Source organism: Phyllobates terribilis, unplaced genomic scaffold (assembly GCF_046119375.1).
Source record: "Phyllobates terribilis strain yellow unplaced genomic scaffold, ASM4611937v1 Scaffold_1__5_contigs__length_1240528914, whole genome shotgun sequence".
In the NCBI taxonomy this organism is placed as follows: domain Eukaryota; kingdom Metazoa; phylum Chordata; class Amphibia; order Anura; family Dendrobatidae; genus Phyllobates; species Phyllobates terribilis.
Genome location: NW_027362761.1, coordinates 251,267,210 through 251,293,215, shown reverse-complemented (window position 1 = coordinate 251,293,215; position 26,006 = coordinate 251,267,210). Strand labels below are relative to the sequence as shown.

General features: G+C 46.0%; 1 long non-coding RNA gene across 1 annotated transcript; it reads right to left on the bottom strand.

The window, feature by feature from the left end:
* Positions 1 to 382: 382 nt before the first annotated feature.
* LOC141256381 (uncharacterized) lies at positions 383 to 24,776 on the bottom strand. Its single transcript, XR_012317348.1, has 3 exons — positions 24,666 to 24,776; positions 1,790 to 2,010; positions 383 to 1,478 (listed from the first exon to the last, which is right to left on the bottom strand). It is a non-coding gene; the product is annotated as an uncharacterized lncRNA (long non-coding RNA).
* Positions 24,777 to 26,006: the final 1,230 nt, after the last annotated feature.

Below are 26,006 nucleotides of genomic sequence, written 5' to 3'. Positions count from 1 at the left end.
GCAAAAAGTGCATGTATAATACTACATAGCCATCCCCTCCATGAATTAGTAGGTTAGTGAGTGGCTGCCTGCATCAGTATTTTGCACATGTGCTGTCCCCGCCTTTATCATGGAGGCTTGCTGCATCCTGCAGTGCATTGGTAATCTGACCTGGTGTTGGTAAGGCATTATCTTTTACTGTGATGTTTTTTGAATGCAAAATTGGCTGGAATCGAGAGCGGACGACATATCGCATTTGGAAACCCCCCCACAAGTGACCCCATTTTGGAAACTACACCCCTCAATGATTTTATAAAGGGGTATAGTGAACATTTTGCATCCATGGTATGACACAAAATTTGATAACATTAGGTCCTCATATTGAATAAATTGTCATTAGCAAGTGCTCACTACTTGAGCTTGCATCGGGTTCTCGGGTATGCACCATGTATCGCGGATGCTCGAGTCCCCGTTCTGCATGTTTCATGGTTGTTAGACACCCGAAAAAAAACATGCAGGGATTGCTCAAGTATGGCAGGCGACCCCTGTTTTTTTTGGCTGTATAGCAGCCAGGAAACATGCGGGGCAAGGACTCGAGCATGTAATTCGAGCACCCGCGATACTCGGTGCATACCCGAGTACCCGGTGCAAACTCAAGTAGTGAGTTCAACATTAACCGCCATATCGTCATCATTTTTTGTTCTTTACTTTTGAAAAAGTCCCCACCCCAACACAACCTTAACCCCTACGCTAATACAACCCTAATCCTAACACAACCCTAACCCTACCTTAATCCTAACCCTAACACAACCCTAATCCTAACCACCCTAACACAACCTTAACCTTAATCCTAATACAACCCTAACCCTAATTTTAACCCTAACACAACTCTAACACAACCCTAATCCTAACACAACCCTTACACAACCCTAACACAACCCTAATCCTAAACCTACACAATCCTAACCCTAACACAACCCTAAGTCTAACCCTAACCCTAATCCTAACCGTAACCCTAACACAACCCTAATCCTAACCCTAACACAACCCTAATCCTAACCGTAACCCTAACAGAACCCTAATCCTAACCGCAAATAATGGAAAAAATATATATTTTATTTTATTTTATAGTTTTTATCTAACTAAGGGAGGGACAAAGGGGATTTGATTTTTTTTTGATCACTGTGATTGGGTTTATAACAGTGATCAAAAGGAACCAATAGGGAAATTTATTTATTGTTGCCGGGCACCGGGGCCGGCAGATCCCGGCGGGCGCAGAGAAAGATGACGGAGGGCCGGGGGACAGATCAGGAGATCCCGGGGACGGCGGAGGTACCGGGAGAGCCCGGAAGGCTTCATTTCTCTCTCCTCTTATTCTCAAATAAACCTCTGAAGCCTTCACAGAACAGCTGTAGATCTTCTCAAAATAAATTACACACAAGTGGACTCAATTTACTAATTATGTGACTTCTGAAGGCAGGATGGTGGCTCTTCAAATTCTGAAAATAAATAAATAAAAATTAGATCTTTGAATGGTACATCAGTAGCAGCCGGAAAATGGCTGATTGAAAATGCATTATGGCATGGTATGATGTACACTTTCATCCTAGGGCTGGAAACAGTCTACTGGTAATTTCTTCTAGAGATGAAAAATTGGATATATCAGAGAATATAGCAGTTACTGAATTTTAATCATATTGTTTGCATAATTTCTCGCTTTTATTGAATGGAAAGAGCTTCACATCAGTAATTTTTTCCAATGAGTCATCCCTTTAACCAAGCTGAATAACACTTGCATGGCAACACTCACTGAGGCACGGTTTAGATTTACTGTTCAGCAAATCATCCGACCTTTGAGGTCTCCCAAAATGTCTTGGATGTCATTCAGTTGTCTCCAATGGGTACCCCTTCAATTTCTGTCCTTTATTCTGTAATGAGATTCAATCAACTAGGCGTTCACCCAGATACTTTCTTCAAATATTGGAGACAACAGATGGAAGATGTGGAAATCTCTGATAAGATCAGGTCAGGCTGGAATTTAATAAGAAAACACATTATAAATGAAGCATAGAGAGAAACGCAATATAAAATCATGCATGGCGCCATCTATGCATTTAATATACCTAAAAAAGACTCGCTTTCAAACAGGCTAACAGCTTGCCCTAAATGCCACCTTCCACTATCCGACCTCATGCATGGCCTATGGTCATGCCCGGCTTCAGTTTCATATTGGGGAGAAGTATCAGCTATGATCGACACCATATGGGGTCCGGGCTATACTCTTTCCCCTTATCTAGCCTTGTTACATTTTTGGAACAACACAGAAAACCCTGAGGGGAAGAGGGGAAATCCTCCGAAATTGCTCCACACCCTACTTATCCTGGCAAAAAAACAATTACTTAAATATTGGCTAGAACCCAACATCCCCCCCCCCATTGAAGAGTTAACAGCTCAAATTAAACATTTTATGGGAATAGAGCAAGAAGACGCCCTTAGCAATAAGGAAACGCAAGCTGGCAAATTTCTTCCGAAATGGAAACAGTTTATTGTAAATTGCTGCTCATTAAATAAAAAAAAGAAAATGGTGGAACCCTTCACTTCCACAGTAGGGTACATTCTGGAAGATCTTGGGGATAGCCTAGGTCCATTACGCCTGGATTGAGGGGGGGGGGGAGAGAGTGGAATGGAGGGATCATTTGGTGAAGGTCTATAATACTAACATAGGTGGTCTAATCTAACAAGATGGCTTCAATAAATCAGAGTATCAACTGGATTGCGTGTTAATTAAACTGATGTAAGTTACATTGTTATTAAGTTCTTATATTATATTGTTTTGCTTTACCAATCAAATATGTAAGAACTATCTCTTTATACCCGGTCTGTTTCTTTTTGAAAAAGTTAATAAAAATTATATATTAAAAAAAAACCGCAATGGGGAGCCAGTGAAGCGTTTGACAAAGAGGAGAGGCCGGGGAATAGCATGGGGGGGGGGGGAGGTGGATTAGTCGGGCAGCAGAGTTTAGGATAGATTGGAGGGGTGCAAGGGTGTTGGAAAAGAGGCCACAGAGCAGGAGGTTGCAGTAGTCGAGGCGAGAGATGATGAGGGCGTGCACTAGTGTTTTTGCAGATTTGTGGTTGAGGAATGTGCGGATCCGGGAGATGTTTTTGAGTTGGAGTCGGCAGGAAGTGGAAAGGGCTTGGATATGTGGTTTGAAGGGGAGGTTAGAGTCAAGGGTTACCCCAAGGCAGCAAGCTTGTAGGACCGGGGAAAGCGGACAGCCATTGATTTGATGGATAGGTCAGATGGGGGGGCTGAGTGAGATGGGGGAAAGATGATGAATTCTGGTTTATCCATATTAAGTTTTAGAAATCTAGCAGAGGAGAAAGATGAGATAGCGGACAGACATTGTGGGATTCTGGTTAGTAAGGAGGTTATATCAGGTCCAGAGAGGTAAATCTGTGTGTCGTCAGCATAGAGATGATACTGAAAGCCGTGAGACTATGAGCTGTCCCAGGAGAGGGTGTAGATTGATAAGAGCAGAGGTCCTAGGACTGAACCTTGGGGGACACCGACAGATAGGGGCCGAGGTGAGGAGGTGGTGTGTGAGTGAGAAACACTGAAGGTCCTGTCTGTTAAGTTTAAGGAGATCCAAGATAGGGCCAAGTCTGTGATGCCAAGAGATGAGAGAGTCTGTAGTAAGAGGGAATGGTCCACTGTGTCAAAGGCAGATGACAGGTCTAGGAGGAGGAGGACAGAGTAGTGTTACTTGGATTTGGCAGTTAGTAGGTCGTTTGTGACTTTAGTCAGGGCAGTTTCAGTGGAGTGATGCGGTCGGAAGCCAGATTGTAAGAGGTCAAAGAGGAAGCAGGAGAAGAGGTGGGGGGACAGTTTGGAATGGACGTGTTGTTCCTGTAGTTCTGAGGCGTAAGGGAGAAGTGATATGGGGCGATAGCTAGTCAGAGAGGATGGGTCAAGGGAGGGCTTTTTGAGGATGGGTGCGATCGAGGCATGTTTGAAGCATGAGGGGAAGACACCAGTTGTTAGTGACAGGTTGAAGAGGTGGGTTAGAGTTGGGATGAAGACTGTAGTAAGGTTAGGGATGAGGTGGGACGGGATAGGGTCAAGTTCACAGGTGGTGAGGTGTGACTTTGAGAATAAGGAGGAAAGTTGATCTTCCGTAATTGTGGAGAAGCTGGTTTTGGAGGAGGAGAATTGAGTAGATATGAGAAGGGGCTGTGGGGACTTTAGGCAAAATCTTTGCCTGATCGTATCAATCTTCTGCTTGAAGAATGAGGCAAAGTCCTCAGCTAAGATGAGAGGAGAGGGAGGAGCCGCTGAGGGACGGAGGAGAGAATTGAAAGTGTTGAATAGATGTTTAGAGTTGTGTGACAGAGAGGATATGAGAAATGAGAAGTATGTTTGTTTTGAAAGTAGTGAGGGACTGTTTGAATACGATGAAGCACTCGTTGAAGTGGGACTTTTTCCATCTCCGCTCAGCAACCCTGGAGGCCCGCCTCAGTTCTTTAGTCAGGCTGGTGTGCCAGGGTTGCTTGTTGATTGTGCAAGCTTTGGTATGTGTGTGGGAGGGGGCGACCGAATTGCAGGCTGCAGCTGTTGTGGTGTTATATAAAGCAGCAGCAACATCTGTATCATGTAAGGAGCATATGTCTGTAAGAGGGAGGAGGAATTCAAAGAGTGAGTGTAGGTCTAGGTGTTTGAGATTTTTGTGAGGGTATGCAAGTTTGTGGAGTGGAGATTATGCGAGGGTATGCAAGTTTGTGGAGTGGGAATTATGCACCTGGGGAGGAGAGGGAAGAGAATGTGAGTAGGTTGTGGTCAGATACAGGGAGAGATGAGTTGGAGAGGTTAGACAGGGAACAGAGGCAGGTGAAGATGAGGTCCAGTGGGATAGAAGCTTAGAGACAGATGAGTGGGAAGTGTCAATGGTGATGATGAAGACGCCCATGATGATAGTGGAGATGTCAGCAGAAAGGAAGTGAAGCAGCCAGGTGGTGAAGTGCTCGAAGAAAGTGGTGGCTGGCCCTGGGGGGCTGTAAATGACAGCCAGTTGGAGGGGGAGTAGATGCGCGCACAGTGTGCCTCAAAAGAGGGGAAAGTAACAGAGGGCGGCAGTGGAATTGGGGAGGAGCAGTTATCTGACAGGAGGATACCAACTCCTCGGCCATGCTTGCTGCTGGAACGGGGTGTGTGGGAAAGATGGAATCCACCATAGGAAAGTGCAGCTGGAGAAGCTGTGTCAGAGGGGGTGAGCCAGGTTTCTGTGATGCCGAGGAAGGAGAGTTTGTTAGTAATGAAAAGACCATGGATGTAGGAAAGTTTGTTGCAGACAAAGCGAGCGTTCCATAGAGCTCCTGTTAGTGGGACTGGGAAAGCGGGGGCTGGGTGGATAGGAATAAGGTTAGAGAGGTTATGGAAATTTGTGGTAGGTCGTGGATAAGAGGTAGAAGTGACTGTGTGGATGTGGTGAGGAGGGCCAGGGTATGGTGAGATATCGCCAGCAGTGAGGAGGAGCAGAGAAAGTGTTAGCAGGTGGGAGCAGGAGAGAGCATGAGGTGGCTGTCTGTGTTTGGAGACACAGGATTGAATATGAAAGAACAATTCTGAGGAGGTAAGATGGAGGGGTAGAATGGAGGGAGAGATGAACAGTTCATTACGAGGTGTAGGTATTAGGGAACGAAGGGAAACTGAAACGCGTGTTGGGGCGATCGCTCCACGTGTGCAGCTTACACTATATGATCCTGTACCTGACTTGCCTTTCCACGCTTCCCACGCTTTACTCCCCGGTATGTATATACAGGGCTATGGTGACTTATTTACTATCTGATATGAGTGTGGATGGTACTATATAAAATCAAGTATGTAGGGCAATATATTATATGTTTAACCAATTTTGGCACTTGTACTGGGCTTTATAGGTAATACTACTTGGTACATCGAGTTGGACAGTATATATTAATTTATACACACTCCCCTGATTGTATATCTGCTTCCTGTACCACCCATCTAGCATGTTTGCAGATTGGGTATAATTACATTACATATATATTATTTATGGCAGCTGCTGCGTGGAGCTATCTTTAAGGTTTTTACCGTCTGCACGTTGCACTTTACCCCCTCTTTTGTGCTTGTCATTGCCCCTTAATAAACTTTGACTTTTTTGCATAAATTTAGTGGCCTATTTTTTGTTTGCTCTACTGTGTTACTGACGATTTGGCCCTGACTTTGTCCGTACTATGGTAGTTGAGAAATTTTTTTGTATACACATAGACAGGTTATAATATAATTTAATATATGTTCCCTCTTGGGTACATATACTACCATTTCTCCATCAATTGTATTTATTATTAGGGGGGTAGTAGAAAGTGGAGGACTATAGGAGAGAGAGTGAAAACATATAGAAACATTGCTTAGTGGGAATGTGTACTATCTTTCGGTGCATAGTTAAAGAGGGTATAAAGTGTGGTTACCCGACTCCTGCAATCACTAACTGCCAAATGAAATAACTGCCCATTAGTGATGAGCGAGCACTAAAATGCTCGGGTACTCATTGTTCGAGTTGAGAAAATTGGAATGCTTGAGTGCTCGGACCGAGTAACGAGCCCAATGTAAGTCTATGGGAAGCTCAAGCATTTTTCCGTCGGCTCCCACCGACGGTCTGCAGAAGGACTAAAAATTGCCCAAATCGATGGGAACAGTGCTCAAATGACATGGGAACAGCATGGGGAAGACCCCTGGAAGCATTTCTGACTCCCAGGTCACTGCTGTCAACAACATTGTCAGAGGTATTACGCCACTTTTACGAACTCACAATAAAGCATACAAAAACGAAACCAAAATGTATTTTCCTGGGAAATATGTTAAGGAACATCCTTTTCAGGGTAACCAAAAACAAAAATGCTCCTCCACACCTTGGTCTATGTTCACACGTAGCTTTTTTGATGCGTTTTTGCACTTTTGCATTGCTTTCAACCAGGGGTGGATTAAGAGTAGCCAGGGCCCCAGGCAGTTTAGAAGGTGTGGGCCCCCCCAGGTACCGGATGTATCACGTGACATGTCACATGATCCCATTTGATAGATCATGTGATAGGTCATGTTAGTAACACACGCAAATTTTTCTCTTATGTACAGCGCCATATATAATAGAGCAGGGGTGAGAGACCGTGACTGTTCTGGAGGCCGAACCAATAGGCTGAAATTAATTCTGCTCAATATTACCATAGTATAAAAATAATTATTATTCATACATAACTGTATAACTTAATATTGAGCAGAATTAAGTATCCTGACATCCCCTTATATACAATATGAGCCCCTACATAGCCCCCTCACTCAACAACCAAAGTGATCAACCTATGGGGCCCTTATACATGTAAGCCCTAACAAAAAAAAACGTGAAAAATTCTCTTTATTTAGTTTAAAAACCCCAATATATACAGACTAGTGTTGAGCGAGCATGCTCGACACTGCTCGGTACTCGCCCGAGCATCTCACTACTCGGGATGTTCGGCGAGCACCGAGCATTTTCGGGTTACTCGGGCGGGAGCTCGGGTCTCTGCCTTGCATGTTTGCCGCTCTTTACAGAGCCAATGAACATGCAGGGATTGCCATCCAGTCACTGTAATGCCGCAGCCATGTTGGTTGTGGGCATTACAGTGATTGGCTGGCCGCACAGTGTCACCTCGAGTATTTAAAACCGGGCGCCGCCATCTTGGACACAGTCGCTCCGGATCAGACAGTGTAGGGTCAGTGCTCCTGAGCTAGGGAGAGATTTATACAGCGAAATAGTTAGTGTAGGGTCTCTAAAGCCTGCCAAATCAAACAAACAGTCCTTATCAGGACTAATATCCATCCCAGATATCAGGCAGGCAGGCTGTATAGGAGACGCAATGATTATACCAACAAACATTGCATTACAGTCCTGTGTGCTCCTGCTGGTCAAATTGCTAGACTTATCCCCAGGTCTCAGGGGCCAGGAAAAATCCTTTTTTTTTCATCTAAATCCTGTTTTGTTTTTCCTCAGTCAGACTGTACAAATACCCGTCTTATTAACCTTTTAGCATCCCCCCTCCCAAAAAAAAAATTGAGTGTGTCTGTGAGTGTTCAGACACAAATACAGTTATATGAAAAAGTTTGGGCACCCCTATTAATCTTAAGCTTAATGTTTTATAAAAATTGATGTTTTTGCAACAGCTATTTCAGTTTGATATATGTAATAACTGTTGGACACAGTAATGTTTCTGCCTTGAAATGAGGTTTATTGTACTAACAAAAAATGTGCAATCTGCATTCAAACAAAATTTGACAGGTGCATAAGTATGGGCACCCTTATCATTTTCTTGTTTTAAATACTCCTACCTACTTTTTACTGACTTACTAAAGCACTTTTTTTGGTTTTGTAACCTCATTGAGCTTTGAACTTCATAGCCAGGTGTATGCAATCATGAGAAAAGCTACTTAAAGTGGCCACTTGCAAGTTGTTCTCCTGTTTGAATCTGCTCTGAAGAGTGGCATCATGGGCTCCTCAAAACAACTGTCAAATGATCTGAAAACAAAGATTATTCAACATAGTTGTTCAGGGGAAGGATACAAAAAGCCGTCTCAGAGATTTAACCTGTCAGTTTCCACTGTGAGGAACATAGTAAGGAAATGGAAGAACACAGGGACAGTTCTTGTTAAGGCCAGAAGTGGCAGGCCAAGAAAAACATCAGAAAGGCAGAGAAGAAGAATGGTGAGATCAGTCAAGGACAATCCTCAGACCACCTCCAGAGAGCTGCAGCATCAACTTGCTGCAGATGGTGTCACTGTGCATCGGTCTACTATACAACGCACTTTGCACAAGGAGAAGCTGTATGGGAGAGTGATGTGAAAGAAGCCGTTTCTGCAAGCACGCCACAAACAGAGTCGGCTGAGGTATGCAAAAGCACATTTGGAGAAGCCAATTTCTTTTTGGAAGAAGGTCATGTGGACTGATGAAACCAAGATTGAGTTGTTTGGTCATACAAAAAGGCGTTATGCATGGCGGCAAAAAAAAAACACAGCATTCCAAGAAAAACACTTGCTACCCACAGTAAAATTTGGTGGAGGTTCCATCATGCTTTGGGGCTGTGTGGCCAATGCCGGCACCGGGAATCTTGTTAAAGTTGAGGGACGCATGGATTCCACTCAGTATCAGCAGATTCTTGACAATACTGTTCAAGAATCAGTGATAACGTTGAAGTTACGCAGGGGATGGATCTTTCAGCAAGACAATGATCCAAAACACCGCTCCAAATCTACTCAGGCATTCATGCAGAGGAACAATTACAATGCTCTGGAATGGCCATCCCAGTCCCCAGACCTGAATATCATTGAACATCTGTGGGATCATTTGAAGAGGGCTGTCCATGCTCGGCAACCATCAAACTTAACTGAACTGGAATTGTTTTGTAAAGAGGAATGGTCAAAAATACCTTCATCCAGGATCCAGGAACTCATTAAAAGCTACAGGAAGCGACTAGAGGCTGTTATTTTTGCAAAAGGAGGATCTACTAAATATTAATGTCACTTTTCTGGTGAGGTGCCCATACTTATGCACCTGTCAAATTTTGTTTGAATGCAGATTGCACATTTTCTGTTAGTACAATAAACCTCATTTCAAGGCAGAAACATTACTGTGTCCAACAGTTATTACATATATCAAACTGAAATAGCTGTTGCAAAAACATCAATTTTTATAAAACATTAAGCTTAAGATTAATAGGGGTGCCCAAACTTTTTCATATAACTGTATATCTGTTTAAAAGATTCTGGTGTAGGCCAGAGAACTAGAACTGTGTTTTTCTTCTTCCATGGTTCAAATCTGGGTGTTATCAACCTGCTTTCCTTTTTTCCATAAAAAAAAAACATTTTCAGTGTCTCACTGACTGTTCAGACACCAATATATCTGTTTAAAAGATTCTGGTGTAGGCCAGAGAACTAGAACTGTGTTTTTCTTCTTCCATGGTTCAAATCTGGGTGTTATCAACCTGCTTTCCTTTTTTCCATAAAAAAAAAACATTTTCAGTGTCTCACTGACTGTTCAGACACCAATATATCTGTTTAAAAGATTCTGGTGTAGGCCAGAGAACTAGAACTGTGTTTTTCTTCTTCCATGGTTCAAATCTGGGTGTTATCAACCTGCTTGCCTTTTTTCCATAAAAAAGACCGTTTCAGTGTGTCGCTGTCTGTTCAGACACAAATATATCTATTTTAACGAGTCTGGTATACACCAGGAAATTATAACTGTGATTTTGCAGTTTCACGGTTCAAATCTCTGTATTATCCACTTTTTTGTCCTTTTTCCATACAAAAAAACAGTTTGAGTGTGTCACTGACTGTTCAGACACAAATATATCTGTTTAAAAGATTCTGTCAACTGACAATGCTGACAAGCTGACCCTTATCAAAATGAACAAGGGCTGGATTGGGCCAGACTTCTCATCACCACCAAATGACAGCAGAGTAACATAAAGTCAAATCCACTGTGTTGTTTCGGGAGGTGTATTCCCATGCACCGCTTCACACCCACATATGGGTATACGCTTCCTCATTTCGGCTGTTTTTTGCTCTTCTCCTTATGCTCAGCCTCCACCACCACTATACCACCAGGGTGACCGTGGTCCGTGTTGCCAGCATTGCAAGTTCCTCCGTCCTAATTTTTGGCAGCTTTTGCTTGGAAGGCATAGGCAGAGACTATGGGAGACCCACTCCCCCATAATGGGAATAATGTTTTTAATATGCTGTACTGCATGGCTCTTGTAAGGGGCATTAAAACCGTCTTGTTAAGCTACTGTGACCTCCACGTCTCTTCCACGGGGCATTGATATTGTCTATTTATTCCACTGCGACCTCCACCACTCTTCCAAGGGGCATTGATATTGTCTTTTTATTCCACTGCGACCTCCACCACTCTTCCAAGGGGCATTGATATTGTCTTTTTATTCCACTGCGACCTCCACCACTCTTCCAAGGGGCATTGATATTGTCTTTTTATTCCACTGCGACCTCCGCCACTCTTCCAAGGGGCATTAAAACGGTCTTGTTAAGCTACTGTGACCTCCACGTCTCTTCCAAGGGGCATTAAAACCGTCTTGTTAAACCACTCTGAACTCCACAGCTCTTCCAAGGGGCATTGAAATGTTGTTTTTAATTACTTCTAATCTCCACGACTCTTCCAACGGGCATTGCATTTCCTCCTAATTTTAGTCAGCTTTTTCTTTTCAATGCATGGGCGAACACTAAGGGAGACCCACTCCCCAATAATGGGTAGAAGGTTTTTAGTATGCTGTAATCCACGTCTGTTTCAAGGGGCATTGCAGTTCCTCATAATTTTTGGAAAACCTTCCATTCACTGCTTAGGCCAACAGTGTACAGGAGACGCAGTTGCTATAAATGGAAAAAACAGTTTAGTTAAGGCCCTCTGACCTCCATGTCACTTTCAAGGGGCATTGGAGTGCTTCAAAATTTTTGGTAGGCATTGCACTCACTGTATGCCCTATAACTGTGCAGCCAAACCGCTCCTTTTGGTACAGAAACATATCCTACAAGACATGTGTGGTTGACTGGCCTGATATTGATGTGAATGGTCCCTGTTCCTCCTGCTCTTTCTCCTTTGCCACCACCTCATCCATCATTCATCACCTGAAGCTTTGTTTTAACGGGAGTCATAGAACTCAGAAAGTAGCAGGAAAACATCCAGCAATCCTCGGAGGAAGTAGGATATGCGCCAAAACGCTGACCACCTCAGACCTAGCCGCTACTACATACATGCGCTTGCATTCCAAGGAACAGAAAGCTAAGGAGAAAGATGGCCTCATGATCATGAATAATTTACTCGTTGTGTAGGAGGCCGACCACTGCTGCTGTCTATCTTCTGAACTTTGTGTTGAAGCATGATTGACCCAGGACCCGCAATCCTCTATGTCTGGAGGACATGTTGCATCCCAGTGTCCAACTGTGTCCCGGCTTCCACAATATTAACCCAGTGTGAAGGCGTCAGTGAGATGGGCCATCCCTGGCCACATTCACTTGTCCACGTGTTTGTGGTTAGGCTGTCCTTCCCACTAAATGCACTGGGGAGGGCACAGGTAATGTTTTGGTATGCGCGCTTGTGTTTAAGGCGCACCGGGACAAAAAGGGGCGGCTTGGGACCGTTTATGGACACCCGGCCACCCCCAGGCGGCTGGGGACCGTGTGTGGGCACCCGGCCGCGGGGCGGCTGGGGACCGAGTATGGACACCCGGCCGCCCCTGGCAGCTGGGCACCGAGTGTGAACACCCGGCCGCCGGGCGGCTGGGGACTGAGTATTGATACCAGGCCGCTGACGCAGCCAAGACATGGTGGCCGGCGTCTGCCTCCACAAGCCTAAAAGGCCTCATTTCAAGTGCAAGCAAGCTAGCAGTATGGCCTGGGGGTGGGTGGGTGGCAGGCTGCACACTTACGCTTGCATTCCAAGAAAAAAAGCAGATGCTGACTTCTATCATCATCATCATCATGCTCCTCACCTTGGCACTCTCAACTCTCCTGATGGAGAAGCCAGGGCCCACCGGAGGAGTCTGGATGTCTGGTGGGCTCAGCCAAAGCTGCCCTAAAGCAGGCCAGGATAAGAAAAGTGTGGGGAAGGTTACTGGGACAAATAGGGGCGGCTGGGGATCGAGTATGGACACCCGGCTGCCCCCTGGCGGCTGGGGACCGAGTGTGGATACCCGGCCGTACCCTGGCGGCTGGGGACCAAGCGTGGACACCCGGCCGCCGGGCGGCTGGGTACTGAGTATGGATACCAGGCCGCCGATGCAGCCATGACGTGGTGGCCAGATTCCGATGCCCGTTTGCCTAAAAGGCCCAATTTCAAGTGCAAGCAAGCAGTATGGTATTGCAGCCTGGGGGTGGGTGGGTGGCAGGCTGCATACTTGCGCTTGCATTGCAAGGAATGGGGGAGGTACAATTGAACACTGCCCTGGGACAAGGACTTGCACGGGGATAGTTGCAAGTCTGCATCTTCTGATGCGGCAAGGATCACTTCTGATGGGCACACTTTTAGGCAGTGACCTGGGTGTCAGAGATGCTTCCAGGGGTCTTCCCCATGCTGTTACCATGTCTTTTCAGCACTGTATGCATGTGTCACACAGCACATGGCCAGATAAGGTTGTAAAATGTTAAAATGACATTTCCCAGTGAATGCATTTGTCACGGTTGAAAGCAATACAAAAGTGCAAAAACGCATAAAAAATGCTACTTGTGAACATAGCTCAAGGTGTGGAGGAGTATTTTTGTTTTTGGTTATTTATTTTACCTTATACACAAGTCTTTACCCTGGAAAGGATATTCCTTAACATATTTCACAGGAAAGCAGTTTCAGTTTCGTTTTTGAACGTTTTATTGTGTGCCCGTAAAAGTGGCTTAATACCTCTGACCACGTTGTTGACAGCAGTGACCTAGGGGTCAGAAATGCTTCCTGGGGTGATCCCCATTCTGTCCCCATGTAATTTGAGCACTGTCACTATCGTTTTGGGCACTTTTTATGCTTTCTACAGACTGCCGGGGGTGCCGCCGCAAAAATGCTCGGGTCTCCCATAGACTAACATTGGGCTCGTTGCTTGGGTCGAGCACCCGAGTATCACGGTGAGCTCGGCCCAAGCTTCGAGCACCCGAGCATTTTAGTGCTCGCTCAACACTAATACAGACATAAATACACACACATAGCACAGAAAAACAGTGATATAAAAAAGAGCAGAAATGCGGGGAAATGGGGACTAGTTTTGCCTTTCACAATTCCCTTCCTGACTGCGTAGGTTGGCACCCTAAGTTTACACGGTATGGCAGGATGTGCTGTGAACGGAGTGATGCTACACATGGGGCTGCAGAGTGAAGGGGGTAATGTCACTCATGTAGGTCTGCATGCTGAGTGCCTGTGAGGAGCGGGGGCTCCTCATCAACTGCCCCTCTGTAGCCCGACCACTACTCTAACTGACAAGGCATCCTCAATAGGTGATCAGATAATATTCAATGAACATTTATGAAATATAGATACTAGTAACCCTTCAGATCATAAATGGCCAGTTAAGTGGCAGTGCAATTAAGTCACAAAACATCCATATACCTCACAGACACATGAGGTACAGTGCTGGCCAAAAGTATTGGCACCCCTGCAATTCTGTCAGATAATACTCAGTTTCTTCCTGAAAATGATTGCAATCACAAATTCTTTGGTATTATTCTCTTCATTTAATTTGCTTGCAAGGAAAAAACACAAAAGAGAATGAACCAAAAATCAAATCATTGATCATTTCACACAAAACTCCAAAAAAGGGCCGGACAAAAGTATTGGCACCCTCAGCCTAATACTTGGTTGCACAACCTTTAGCCAAAATAACTGCGAACAACCGCTTCCGGTAACCATCAATGAGTTTCTTACAATGCTCTGCTGGAATTGTAGACCATTCTTCTTTGGCAAACTGCTCCAGGTCCCTGATATTTGAAGGGTGCCTTCTCCAAACTGCCATTTTGAGATCTCTCCACAGGTGTTCTATGGGATTCAGGTCTGGACTCATTGCTGGCCACCTTAGAAGTCTCCAGTGCTTTCTCTAAAACCATTTTATAGTACTTTTGGAACTGTGTTTTGGGTCATTGTCCTGCTGGAAGACCCATGACCTCTGAGGGAGACCCAGCTTTCTCACACTGGGCCCTACATTATGCTGCAAAATTTGTTGGTAGTCTTCAGACTTCATAATGCCATGCACACGGTCAAGCAGTCCGGTGCCAGAGGCAGCAAAGCAACACCAAAACATCAGGGAACCTCCGCCATGTTTCACTGTAGGGACCGTGTTCTTTTCTTTGAATGCCTCTTTTTCTTTCCTGTACACTCTATGTTGATGCTTTTTCCCAAAAAGCTCTACTTTTGTCTCATGTGACCAGAGAACATTCTTCCAAATGTTTTAGGCTTTCTCAGGTAAGTTTTGGCAAACTCCAGCCTGGCTTTTTTATGTCTCGGAGTAAGAAGTTGGGTCTTCCTAGGTATCCTAACATACAGTCCCTTTTCATTCAGACATCGACGGATAGTATGGGTTGACACTGTTGTACCCTCGGACTGCAGGGCAGCTTGAACTTGTTTGGATGTTAGTCGAGGTTCTTTATCCACCATCCGCACAATCTTGCGTTGCAATCTCTCGTCAATTTTTCTTTTCCGTTCACATCTAGGGAGGTTAGCCACAGTGCCATGGGCTTTAAACTTCTTGATGACACTGCGCACGGAAGACACAGGATAATTCAGGTCTTTGGAGATGGACTTATAGCCTTGAGATTGCTCATGCTTCCTCACAATTTGGTTTCTCAAGTCCTCAGACAGTTCGTTGGTCTTATTTCTTTTCTCCATGCTCAATGTGGTACACACAGGGACACAGGACAGAGGTTGAGTCAACTTTAATCCATGTTAACTGGCTGCAAGTGTGATTTAGTTATTGCCAACACCTGTTAGGTGCCACAGGTAAGTTACAGGTGCTGTTAATTACACGAATTAAGGAAGCATCACATGATTTTTCAAAGGGTGCCAATACTTTTGTCCACCCCCTTTTTTAGGTTTAGTGTGGAATTATATCCAATTTGGCTTTAGGACAATTCTTTTTGTGTTTTTTTCATTGAAGACAAATTAAATGAAGAGAATAATACCAAAGAATTTGTGATTGCAATCATTTTCAGGAAGAAACTGAGTATTATCTGACAGAATATTATCTGTCAGAATTATCTGACAGTATTATCTGACAGATGTCCTTAAGGACATCCAATGGCTGGATGTCCTTAAGGACAAAAATGTCCAGGAAGGATGGGAAATTTTTAAAAATGAGATTCTCAAAGCACAATCGTTAACAATCCCGAAAAGTAGGAAGAATGGGAAGCATTTAAGGAAACCAGGATGGATGAACACAGAACTTAAACACATGCTAAAAAGAAAGAAAGAAATGTTTATTAAATGGAAAGAGGGAGGCATATCTAAAGAAGATTATAATGCAGTCTGCAGATCCTGCAGGGAACGTATCAGGTTAGCTAAAGCTGACAATGAATTAAGGCTTGCAAGAGATGTCAAAAGCAATAAAAAAGGATTTTGAGGGTATGTCAAAAGTAAAAGAAAAGTCAAAGATGCTATAGGATTTTTACAGGATGAAAATGGAGAAATGGTAAGAGAGGATGTTGAGAAGGCCGAACTTTTTAATTCCTATTTTGCATCTGTTTTCTCTCAGAAAGAAAATGTAACATCAACTGATCTTCACTGTCCTTTTAAAGGAATAGAGGAATCCAAGTTATCTGTAAACAGAAAGATTGTGAGGGAATATTTAGCTAACATAAATGAGTTCAAGTCTCCAGGTCCAGATGAATTACACCCCAGAGTACTGAAGGAGATCATAGAAGAAATTTTAGAACCACTCTCCATAATCTTTGAAAATTCTTGGAGAACAGGAGAAGTCCCAGAAGACTGGAGAAGAGCAAATGTTGTTCCTATCTTCAAAAAGGGGAAGAAGGTGGACCCAGGGAACTATAGGCCGGTGAGTCTGACTTCTATACCAGGAAAGATCTTTGAACAAATTATTAAACAACATGTATGTAAGTACATGGATAAGAATGAAGTGATTAACCAGAGTCAGCATGGGTTTGTAACTAACAAGTCATGTCAGACTAACTTAATTTCCTTCTATGACAGAATCACTGACTGGGTGGATCAGGGAAATGCTGTAGATATAGTATATCTTGACTTCAGCAAAGCATTTGACAAAGTATCTCACACCATCCTTAATGAAAAAATGACCAAGTATGCAATGGACCAGGCAACTGTTAGGTGGATTCATAACTGGCTTAGTGATCGGACTCAAAGGGTGGTTGTAAATGGCTTCACATCCAGCTGGATGAATGTCTCAAGTGGGGTACCACAGGGCTCCGTCCTGGGACCTGTATTGTTCAACATCTTTATCAATGATTTAGATGAAGGAATTGAGAGTAAACTGATTAAATTTGCTGATGACACAAAGCTAGGAGGGATAGCTAATACTAGAGAAGAGAGAGAGAGGATTCAAAAAGACCTAAATAAACTGGAGCAGTGGGCAGCAACTAACAGAATGGTTTTTAACAGGGAAAAATGCAAAGTACTACATCTGGGCAATAAAAATGAAAAAAGCATATACAGAATGGGAGGAATAGAGCTAAGCAACAGTACATGTGAAAAAGACTTAGGTATACTAATAGATCATAGACTGAACATGAGTCAACAGTGTGATGCAGCAGCAAAAAAGGCAAATACAATTCTGGGATGTATTAACAGAAGCATACAGTCTAGATCACGTGAAGTCATTATCGGTCTTTACTCCTCTTTGGTCAGACCTCATCTGGAATACTGTGTACAGTTTTGGGCACCACATTTTAAAAAAGACATAGACAAACTGGAGCAAGTTCAGAGAAGAGCGACCAGAATGGTGACTGGTCTGCAAACCATGTCCTATGAGGAACGGTTGCAGGATTTGGGAATGTTTAGCTTGCAAAAAAGAAGACTGAGAGGAGACTTAATAGCTGTCTACAAATATGTCAAGGGCTGTCACATTGTAGAAGGATCATCTTTATTCTCATTTGCACAAGGAAAGACTAGAAGCAATGGGATGAAACTAAATGGGAGGAGACACAGATTAGATATTAGAAAAAACTTTTTGACAGTTAGGGTGATTAATGAGTGGAACAGGCTGCCACGAGAGGTGGTGAGTTCCCCTTCAATGGACGTCTTCAAACAGAGGCTGGACAGACATCTGTCTGAGATGATTTAGTGAATCCTGCTTTGAGCAGGGGGTTGGACCAGATGACCCAGGAGGTCCCTTCCAACTCTACCATTCTATGATTCTATGATTCTAGAATTGCAGGGGTGCCAATACTTTTGGCCAGCACTGTATATAGCACCTACATACAGTATGAGCTCCCACACAGCCCCGTACATACTGTTTGAGCCTCCACAAAGCTCCCTATATACAGTATGAGTTCCCATGCAGCCCCCTACATACAGTATGAGCCCACACATAGCTACCTAGATTCAGTATGTGTCACGCTGTCTCTGTGTACTGGAGGTAGGGGGCCTAAGCTGACCCTAAGCTGGGGCCCTGACTAATCCCTCTACCTGGAGGTACTGTTAAAGGTACAGAGGTCCAGGCCGCCAGCGTAACCCCTACCTCCTGAGGATCCCTGCACCTAAGTAATCTAGTCCTGAGAAGGACCCCTGATCACAACAAAAGGGGACAGGTAATAATATGCCCACACTCAGTACTTAGACGAACGAGACAGTACAAGGGTAAAACCAAAACCACCTTGCATACAAAAACTACACAACTGCAACAGAGGGAACACCAACGGGAAAGGAGATAAATGATAAAGCGAGGAAGGGAAAAAACACTCCAAATACACTTAGCTCTGAAACTCCAAATACCACGATCCGCTCTGTTAGTCTGCATGAAATACTTTCACCGACACTTCCCTAACAGACCGGCAGGCATTTGAAGGAGTCCCACTACAGCAGCATTGATTGCAGCTGGGCGAGGCTGGACCTCGTCTAGCACAGAGAGAGAGAGAGTTAACTCCCTCACTGCCGAAAAACACAAAGCACCAAAAACTCAGCTGCGAGAAGTCAGGCTGTGTAATCGTGACGATCTTCGTGGCGACACACCCGTGACAGTACCCCCCCTTCTACGAGGGGCCTCCGGACCCTCAGGGCCAGGTTTATCCGGGTGAGTCGTGTGGAAGGCCCGAACTAATCGGTCTGCGTTAATATCCGACGCAGGAACCCACATCCTCTCCTCAGGACCATACCCCTTCCAATGAACCAGGTACTGAAAGGACCGGCGATTAAAGCGTGAATCGATGACCCTCGATACCTGGAACTCCAAGTTACCATTGACCACCACTGGAGGGGGAGGTAAAGGTGACGGTACCACCGGCGCCACATACCTCTTAAGCAATGATCTGTGGAACACGTTGTGAATTTTAAACGTAGGGGGGAGGTCAAGACGGAATGCCACCAGATTAATTATAGAACTGATCCTGTACGGCCCGATGAACCTGGGACCCAGTTTCCAGGAGGGAACCTTAAGTTTTATATTCCTGGTAGACAACCATACCCGATCGTTCACACTTAGGTCCGGACCAGACACTCTCCTCCTATCAGCCATACGTTTGTATCGGTTCCCCATAGTATTCAGATTCTTCAGCACCCCTCTCCATACTGAAGCGAGTGATGAGGAAAATCGTTCCTCCTCAGGAACCCCCGAAGAGCCCCCCTACTGAAAGTACAAAACTGGGGGTGAAAACCATATGCCCCAAAAAACGGGGACTTACCAGTGGACTCGCTCCGCCTATTATTAAGAGCAAACTCTGCCAGAGGTAAGAAAGAAGCCCAGTCCTCCTGGTTCTCTGACACAAAACACCGGAGATATGTCTCCAAGCTCTGGTTCATACGTTCCGTCTGACCATTGGTCTGAGGATGAAAAGCCGATGAGAACGATAAATGCATCCCCCGCCGTGTACAAAACGCCTTCCAGAATTTGGACACAAACTGAGACCCCCGATCTGACACCACCTCGGAGGGTACCCCGTGAAGCCTCACAATCTCCCCAATGAACACCTGCGCAAGAGTTTTAGCATTAGGAAGAGCAGGAAGAGCGATAAAATGTGCCATCTTGCTGAACCTGTCCACTACAACGAGTATGACCGTTTTACCCGAAGACGGAGGGAGGTCCGTAATAAAGTCCATAGACAGATGAGTCCAAGGACGCTCCGGGATCTTCAAAGGTAAGAGGGCCCCAGACGGACGGGTATGTGAGGTCTTAGAGCGCGCACAAACCCCACAGGACGCGACAAAAGTTACCACCTCCTTATGTAAGTTAGGCCACCAAAACCGACGCGAGAGGAGATCCACAGTTGCTTTACTCCCCGGGTGTCCTGCAAAAACTGAGTTATGGTGTGCCTCGATCACCTTTTGTCGCAACTGATCTGGAACAAACAGTCTCCCCGGAGGTCCAACAGGGGCGTCCCCCTGAGCCTCCAATACCTCCTCCTCAAGCTCAGAGCATACTGCCGAAACCACCACCCCCTCCTGAAGGATAGGAATCGGGTCGTCCGTATTCCTGGCCCCAGGGAAACTACGAGATAAGGCATCCGCCTTTACATTTTTTGACCCAGGACGATATGTAACGACAAAATTAAAACTGGTAAAAAACAATGACCACCTAGCTTGTCTGGGATTCAGACGTTTCGCGGACTCCAGATATAGCAGGTTCTTGTGATCGGTGATGACGGTGACCGGATGGACTGCCCCCTCTAAAAAATGGCGCCACTCCTCAAAAGCTAACTTAATGGCCAAGAGTTCCCTATTGCCGACATCGTAATTCCTCTCAGCGGACGACAATTTTTTAGAGAAAAAGGCGCACGGATGCCACTTACCAGGGGACGAACCTTGTGACAATACTGCTCCCACCCCTACCTCGGAAGCGTCTACCTCTACAATGAATGGCTGTGACGCATCAGGTTGAATGAGTATGGGTGCCGAGGCAAAACATTTTTTCAAGGAGGAGAATGCTTGACAAGCCTTGTCAGACCACCTAGAAAAATCCGTCCCCTTTTTAGTCATGTCTGTGAGAGGCTTAACCATGGACGAGAAATTACGAATGAACTTCCGGTAATAATTAGCAAACCCCAGGAAACGTTGTAGTGCCTTAAGATTCTCTGGCCGATCCCACTCAAGAACTGCCCGCACTTTCCCAGGGTCCATACGAAAACCGGACGCTGAAACCAGGAAGCCTAAAAACTGGAGTTCCTGTACGGCGAACACACACTTTTCCCATTTGGCATACAGTTTATTATCCCGCAAGATCTGTAACACCTGCCTAACGTGCTCCTGATGAGACACCAGATCCGGCGAGTAAATTAAGATATCATCCAGATATATGACAACAAACTGTCCCACCAGGCGGCGAAAAATGTCATTAACAAAGTGTTGGAACACTGCCGGGGCATTAGTCAGACCGAATGGCATGACAAGGTTCTCATAATGCCCCTCCGGAGTGTTAAACGCCGTCTTCCACTCATCCCCCTCCTTCATCCTAATCAGATTGTACGCCCCCCTGAGATCCAACTTAGAGAACCATTTGGCGCCCACGATCTGATTAAAGAGATCGGGAATAAGTGGGAGCGGATACGGATCTCGGACCGTAATCCGATTAAGTTCACGGAAATCCAGGCAAGGGCGTAGGCCTCCATCTTTCTTCTTAACAAAGAAGAACCCCGCGGCCACCGGTGAAGATGAAGGTCTAATATGCCCCTTAGCCAGACTTTCTGAAATATAATCCTTCATGGCCTGCCTCTCAGGACCAGAAAGGTTATACAACCTAGCTTTAGGTAACTTGGCCTCAGGGAGCAGTTTTACAGAACAGTCATACTCGCGATGAGGAGGTAGTTCCTGACACCCTTTCTCCGAGAATACATCCTCAAAGTCCGCCAGAAATGGAGGTAAGACCCTAGGAGTAACCGCACCGATGACCGTATTCATGCAGTTTTTATTACAGAATTTACTCCATTGGCTTATCTCTCTGGATTGCCAATTAATAACCGGGTTATGCTTAGTTAACCAAGGAAGGCCCAACACTATAGGAGTGGGAAGACCCTCCAACACGTAGCAAGACAACAGTTCTTTATGTATCGCCCCCACTTGAAGTTTTACGTTATGCACAGCTTGCAAAAAACTTCCCTGACCGAGAGGCCTGGCATCGATCGAGAATATGGGGATGGGTTTAGCCAACTCACTCAATCGCATACCTTGAACCCGGGCAAACCGAGCGTCCACCAGATTAGCCCCTGCCCCACTATCCAGAAGAACAGATATCCTCTCAGTTCTCATACCCAACACCACTTCCGCTGGAACGAGAAACTGAGACGAACCTAGGGACGAAATACCTACTCCCAGATTGCCGTCCACCACACAACCTGGGATCAACAGTTTTCCGACGACTCTTCACTCTGCAAGGGACGGGATGGACACCCCCCAATAAAATGTCCCTTTCTCCCGCAGAAGAAACACCTTCCTGTCTTATGGCGCACCACCGGTCCCCTCCCCCGAAATGATGTCCCTCCTAATTGCATAGGCTCCTCTGGACTGACCAGGGGAACCACCATATGAGGGGACCTTGTAGGAGGTGGAGTCATCACAGGGGGTGGAGTTATCCCGCACCTCTCCCGAAGCCGTCTGTCAATGCGAATAGCTAGGGCCATAGCGGCTTCCAGTGACGCGGGAGAGTCATACTGTGCCAACACATCCTGTAATTTGTCGGATAAACCTTGACAAAACTGGCTTCTAAGAGCCGGGTCATTCCACTGGGTGTCAGTGGCCCACTTACGGAACTCCGAACAGAATTCCTCCGCTGGACGATCTCCCTGCTGGATCCTACGTAACTTAGATTCAGCAAGGGAGATCCGATCCGGGTCATCATATACAAGACCCAGAGCAGCAAAAAACCTATCCACTGACTGGAGAGCCGGGGAGCCCGGGGGAAGAGAGAACGCCCAAGATTGTGGGTCCCCTTGTAGGAGCGAGATGACAATTCCCACCCTTTGTTCTTCACTCCCCGATGACCGAGGCCGCAGCCGAAAGTACAACTTGCATGCCTCCCGGAAAACAAAAAACTTGTCCCGCCCCCCAGTGAACCTGTCAGGGAGAGCTACTTTAGGTTCTGGTCCGGCTTGCTCCTGAGGATACAAAACCTTGGACCTAACGTCCACCAGCTCCATGGACAAACTCTGCAACTGCCGAGCTAGACCGGCTACTGGATCCATGGTAGCTGGAGAAAATCTAAGGGTCGGTGAAAATGTCACGCTGTCTCTGTGTACTGGAGGTAGGGGGCCTAAGCTGACCCTAAGCTGGGGCCCTGACTAATCCCTCTACCTGGAGGTACTGTTAAAGGTACAGAGGTCCAGGCCGCCAGCGTAACCCCTACCTCCTGAGGATCCCTGCACCTAAGTAATCTAGTCCTGAGAAGGACCCCTGATCACAACAAAAGGGGACAGGTAATAATATGCCCACACTCAGTACTTAGACGAACGAGACAGTACAAGGGTAAAACCAAAACCACCTTGCATACAAAAACTACACAACTACAACAGAGGGAACACCAACGGGAAAGGAGATAAATGATAAAGCGAGGAAGGGAAAAAACACTCCAAATACACTTAGCTCTGAAACTCCAAATACCACGATCCGCTCTGTTAGTCTGCATGAAATGCTTTCACCGACACTTCCCTAACAGACCGGCAGGCATTTGAAGGAGTCCCACTACAGCAGCATTGATTGCAGCTGGGCGAGGCTGGACCTCGTCTAGCACAGAGAGAGAGAGAGTTAACTCCCTCACTGCCGAAAAACACAAAGCACCAAAAACTCAGCTGCGAGAAGTCAGGCTGTGTAATCGTGACGATCTTCGTGGCGACACACCCGTGACAGTATGAGAACTCATTTAACTATCTATATACACTAAGCCCCACATAGCTTCCTGCACAACCCCAGCATGCATCCCCACACAAGTAACATCGCCCCCTTCTCCACACAGGCACTCAGCATGCAGCCCTACATGAGTGAAATTACCCCCTTCACTCTGCAGCCCCATGTGTAGCATCACTCCGTTCACAGCACATCCTGCAGCCCCACGCAGCCTCACAAGAGTGACATTACCCATTTCCCCTTGCAGCCATAAAGCATCAACCACCCTTCCCCGCACAGCCCCACATCACTCCCCCTCCACAGCCCCCTTCATCATCCCCCTCCTCACAGCCCCTAAAATCATCATCCCCCCTCCTCACAGCCCCCATCATCATCATCCCCCTCCTCACAGCCCCCATCATCATCCCCCTCCTCACAGCCCCCATCATCATCATCCCCCTCCTCACAGCCCCATCATCATCATCCCCCCTCCTCACAGCCCCCATCATCATCATCCCCCTCCTCACAGCCTCCATAATCATCCCCTCTCCTCACAGCCCCCATCATCATCATCCCCCTCCTCACAGCCCCCATCATCATCATCCCCCCTCATCATCATCCCTCCTCCTCACAGCCCCTAAAATCATCATCCCCCTCCTTACAGCCCCCATCATCATCCCCCCTCCTCATAGCCCCCATCATCATCATCCCCCCTACTCACAGCCCCATCATCATCATCCCCCCTACTCATAGCCCCCATCATTATCATCCCCCCTCCTCACAGCCCCCATCATCACCATCCCCCCTCTTCACAGCCCCCATCATCATCAACCCCCTCCTCACAGCCCCCATCATCATCAACCCCCTCCCCACAGCCCAACATCATCATCCCCTTATCAACATCCCCCCTCTCCACACAAACCCTCATCATCCCCCTCTTCTCTTTACAGACCATCATCACCTTCCCCATGCAGCCTCACGCATATAGCATAAACCCTTTTCCTGTGAAAGCCCCCCCCCATAAGCAGCCTTATACAAGTAGCAGTGGCCATTTCCCTATGCAACCCTCCATCATGCAGCCCCCATACAATACCATCATCCACACTTCTTTGCACCCAAAATTCATCCTCACCCCACTCACACTAAGTCCTGTGTCCTCATTCCCACCTGCACACAGCTCCATCATGCAGCCTCTCTGTCCTCTTCAGCAGCCACAGCTCCAGCTCAACGCTGCTTCCTGCTATCGGGTGTTCACCGGATTGAAGGAAGCCCCGCCCTTTCTGGTGATATCATCACCTCAAAAAATCAACTCCACTCTAGACGCTACCAAGCTGCAGATGTCGGTGCACAAAGGTAGCCCAGATTGCCCTCATCATAATCCACCTATGCTTTCAACCAAGACAAATGCATTCACCAGGAAATGTAATTTTAACATTTTACTACCTTATCTGGCCATGTGGTGTGTGACACATCTGGTTTAATTTATGATGGAGGGACTCTGAAAGTCACAAAGACTATTTTTATAGGGCCATCAGGCGGCCCTTACTATTCTTGAAGGGCCAACAGTCGGCTATGCTTTGTTGTTCCCATTATTAAGGAGTGGGTCTCCTATACTGTTATTGCGTATGCAGTGACTGCAATGGCTGCCAAAAATTTGTAGGAACTCCAATGCCCCTTACAAAAGACGTAGAGGTCGGAGGGCCTCCTGAAAACAATGTTCCCATTATTAGGAAGTGTGTCTCCCATACTGTTTGCCTATGCAGTGAAGCAACGGCTGTCAAAAATTTGGAGGAACTCCAATGCCCCTTGCAAGAGATGTAGAGGTTGGAGGGCCTCCTGAAAACAATGTTCCCATTATTAGGAAGTGTGCCTCCCATACTGTTTGCCTCTGCAGTGAAGCAACAGCTGCCAAAAATTTGGAGGAACTCCAATGCCCCTTGCAAGAGACGTAGAGGTCGGAGGGCCTCCTGCAAAAAATGCTCCCATTATTAGGAAGTGTGTCTCCCATACTGTTCGCCTATGCAGTGAAGCAATGGCTGCCAAAAATTTGGAGGAACTCCAATGTCCCTTGCAAGAGACGTAAATATGTTGATATGGTACATGTGGTGGTGATATGCTGGTAGAGGATGAGGATGCGGAGAAGGAGGAGGACAAGAGTAAATAGGCAAAATCAGGAAGCGTATACCCATGTCTGGGTGTGAAGACAGAGGTGCATGGGAATAGAGTTAGACCTCCTAAAAAAAGACACTGTATTTGAGTTTATGTTACGCTGCTATCATTCGGTGGTGTTGAGAAGTCTGGCGCAATCCAGCCCTTGTTCATTTTTATAAGAGTCAACCTGTCAGCATTTTCAGTTGACAGGCGGGTGAGCCTATAGGTTATAATTCCACCAGCGGCACTAAAAACCCGCTCTGACAAAACGCTAGCAGCAGGGCAGGCTAGGACATCCAAGGCGTAGAGAGCCAGTTCATGTCACGTGTCCAGCTTGGATACCCAATAATCATAAGG